This window comes from Ornithodoros turicata, chromosome 1 (assembly GCF_037126465.1).
Source record: "Ornithodoros turicata isolate Travis chromosome 1, ASM3712646v1, whole genome shotgun sequence".
NCBI classification, from domain to species: Eukaryota; Metazoa; Arthropoda; class Arachnida; order Ixodida; family Argasidae; genus Ornithodoros; species Ornithodoros turicata.
In genome coordinates this window covers 233,165,695-233,169,988 of record NC_088201.1, presented here as the reverse complement: position 1 = coordinate 233,169,988, position 4,294 = coordinate 233,165,695, and positions in this window count along the sequence as shown.

The following is a 4,294-nucleotide window of genomic DNA, read 5'->3' as shown; positions in this document are numbered from 1 at the left end:
GACATGGTCAAAGTGCCTCCAACCAGGCTTTCTGTTTTTCGCCATACACCTACGAATTTGTTGTTGTGTACTTGATATCTACTGCTGCTTTAGCTTACTGAATGAGTGAACTAGCTAAAAGAACAATGCTAAGCAAGGAAAGTGTTGTTGACAATGTTTTGCAGATAGGCTGCTCGAAAGAAGACACAGTTTACAGTTAGGTATTTATAGACTTGCAAATACATCTCCAGTCAAGTTACCATGGCTTACCTGCTCAGAAAGGCCATTTCAACAGCATCTTAAAATGCAGTATGTTGGGTAACAGAATTAGCACTGTGCTCCTTCGTGCAAACAGATGGCACGCAAGTGAAGAGAAAAGTTAAGAACGAAAGCAAAGAGCTGAGATATGCTGTTGGAGTCACCACCATCATCGTTGTTCCAAAACGCGTGTGCGTGTTGCTAATGATTGTCTCGCGACCCAAATTATTATTACACTTGGCTACGTTTGGTGACCAGTAGTTGAACCTTGGTTTTAGCATTGTGCTGTTGGTTAATAGCAGTTTTAATCAAACGTACTGGTATTTAAAGAGATTGAAACAATTACTTTACTGAAAAACAAGCTTTCGGACGGAGTCCATCCTTCATCAGGTGCGATACTGTGTTCAATGTATCGCACCTGATGAAGGATGGACTCCGTCCGAAAGCTTGTTTTTGAGTAAATGTTTCAATCTCTTTAAATACTTGTTTTATTCACTTGCGAGTACTGGACTTGTCCCGTTTTTGCCTCTCAGTTTCCAAATGTACTTGAGGAAAGGATGAAAAAATAAGAAAAAGCAATGTGGGAACTTACTTCTCTGACAGCAGGAAATAAGTAGTACTTGTGTGTCCTGTAGTACTGCGACCGTGACAAGGGTGGAATATTCATGAACCGGAGCATTCGCAGTGACTGCTGAATGTTTGCTCCAGAGGAAAGAATTGCGGGGTACATAACAGGACATTTCCCAACGGTCTGTTCCGCACCCATGGTTGGCTATACCATGTCCTCTTACCCCCGCAGATGCAGGATGTAGTGGCTGTGGCCCTTCAGAAATAATCTTGAATCTGTGTCAGTTGTCAGGTACATGGAACATTGTGAGAGCAGCTCCATCAAGCAGGATTCTGCTACAATCAGCCGTCATTCGTCTGCTTTACACCTAGAAAACCAAAGAAAACTTGCAGTGAACATTGAAGCACTGTAGTTCTCACTAACCACATGTACCTGAGTTTTAGCAATTAAGCAATCTGAGTACCACAAGTTATTGTTCATTCCATAATATTCTTCTGTTTGCGAACCACATTCTTCCAGTATCAGTAATATCGCAAGTATTTTTGGGCATGCCATTTTGCAAACCGGAAAGTACATTTCCCTCGGCTGTACGTAACCGAATGCAGCCTGCTGGAGACCTTTTGTCATACAAACATTTTGAACTGTTAAACTGAAGTCTCCCTGTCTCTACTTAGCACTTCTCATCTGAACATGGTTAAGAACACAGGGACGGAAACTGACAGCTTTAACCCATTCGCTAAAGCGCTCACTGCGGCCCTTTTTTGTTCTTCTGTTAGCTCTAGTCAGCAGGTCGATTAGTATCCTACTCTAATCATCACAATCGATCCAGGTGTGGCCCTGCGACGTGGAATGAGTGATGCAAACCTTGCTCACGAGGTTCCGGCTGATTTGTATATCAAAATTTGGGCTGGCGATATTTCAACGCAGGTGTGTGTTTCAGGATTTGTAAAAACAGAATGGCTCTTAACATCAATTGTCTCCCACTCTGCTATATCACTTCAAGTACCATAATTAAAGAGTTAATAAAGTTTGAGTAATTTGTCATATTGTAGTGACCTACTTCTTTCGAGAAGGTATGTCTGTACACCTCAACTACAAAAACAACATGTACACTGCTGTCACACCTGTGTTATAAACAATCTCAATAGGATGAGAAAATGCCCAGTCTATCATTGGTTTGCAAAGTGAAGTCCACCACAACCTTTGAGTCACAGGGTCTTACATTTTTTTCTTGCCTATTTGCGAGGTAGTGAGCATGCCTACGTTAGACTTGTCCGAGAAGACAGTGGGGCCGAGACTGAGATGTTGCACATTCATTCCTGAAAAACAAAAGCAATATAAAATATCACAGTACAACCTGCAGTAGCCCCTAACGACGGTAACCTACAGTCTGACAGCACATGTGACTATGTAGGAGTATGTGGGGAACTTGTAATATGTCAGATGTGGAACACAACAGGAGGGGAATGGGCCACTGTACTTGCATTCTGCCCCGCCAATGGTACACAACAGCTATGCAATACTTCACATGCCTTTAAAGGATCTCTAAAGCATTTCTGTATGTACTTACTCATCGCCATTAGAAACAAAAGACGCCATTATTGTGTGGGAAACCACACTAACGCGACTCGCGATTGCCGTATGTAATTGCAGCTTGGTTGAGGTGTTGTCGAATAGTAATTTCTGGCAGACTGTGTCACATTATTCTCATTTTTCCGGACTCTTGGATAATGTATTTTGCCCACACTGGGCCTTGTGACGTCACCCGCGGAAACTGGTCTATACACTGTAAATCGTAACATCCGTCATTTGTTAAACACACCCCAGGTAGCACCGCATGGTATGGCAACGTTTCAACAATGTCACACAGTGACGTTGCTCAGACATCGCTAATGTCCACGACTTTAATTACATTTGCAACAGCCATTTGTAACGCTCGAGCAGCGAGTACACAACACTGCAACAACATTGCGGCAGACATTACACATTTTTATGCGTGACTACCTTAGTGTCGTGCACCCCCCGCCTGATTTGCGGTGGGGGAGACCCGTATTGTAATGAAGCAGGAGAGCTACCTATGGAGGTAGGTAGGGAAACCGCTTGGGCGTCCCACTGCGCGGAGCATATACTGAAACACAAACTGTTGGGGAACTTTGTGTTAGGCCCAGTGGGGCGTAAAACATTCGTAACGGTGATGATGATGCATACTTGCAATTAATCCATGCATTCATAAGGAGTCCCCAAAAACATTCCTGACATAACCTCCTGTCATGTGCCATATGTTTTAAGTCAGCCTTGTGCTACATGGGATACTAACTAAGAGGAATGTAGGAGACCCCATCACAAAACCAGGATACATTACGAATATGTTTCCTGAAATGTTGTATTTCTTTTCAAAGAAACATTACTGTAACGCCGTCTAAATGTTGCAAACTTACAGCGCAAATTCTGCCTTAATATTGTATTTTTTGTCGGAAAAATATAGCTGTAACGCTGTCTCAATGTTGAAGGCAACATAACACGAACACTTGCCTCAATGCAATGCCTTGCAGTGTTGCCTCAGTATTGTATTTGTGTTGGAAAAACATCGCTGTAACGCTGTCTCGATGTTGCAGCAAAATGACATAAATGTTGCCTTGATATCTTACTTGTATTGACAGAATATGGCTGTGATGCTGTCTCAATCTTGCAACATCATAACACAAAAGTTCCCTCCATGTTGTATTGGTGTTGAAGGAATGTGGCTGGGGCGCTGTCTCAATGTTGCAGAAATGTTCTCAAGCATCGTTGGTGGCAAAAAAAAATCAAGGGGACATTACCGACGTTCATGCAATGTTTGTTTCACAACTGTCTTGCACAAGACTGCACGCCTATAAGGTACGGTCAGGTGCATGGATGAGTAGTGTTTCCCTAAGGTGACTGAGGAACGTTCAGACACTGTTCTCTAGCAACTGCCTATGGTGCGGGTGGGGGCTGCTGTTTGTGTTGTCTTGTGAACTAGCTTTGGTCGCCCTTGTTGCTGCTGAACGGGGCACCAGAGTGGAGACCAATCCATACTGGCTCACAGTTTGGTAGGGCACTAAGGGCTGCAAGCCTAGTCCATCTAGTGCAACAGCTGTACAGAAGAAAATGAAAAGAATCCTGCATGCAGTGAGAAAGCTCAGACAGAAAAAAAAAATAACTGGGGTGGTAGCTGTGGTGACGACAGTACTGCTGCTGATACCAGGCATCCGCAGCTGTGCTACCTACTCTAAGTGTGCACCCTCAGTAAAAGTCCCAGAACTCGCGTGATTGGTACTCACGTTCTAAAATATCTTTCGGTACAGCAGAAACTGGAGTGCTGTCATGGAAATCTGCGTCCATCACCAGCGTATCTATGAAAACACGTTGATTAGAAAGCGTCCAACATTCTGCCATTATGTTCCAACTGTGTATATGTTCCTGTACCATGTTCATACGTAAATAAATAAGTTGCTCTTACCGTTTAAT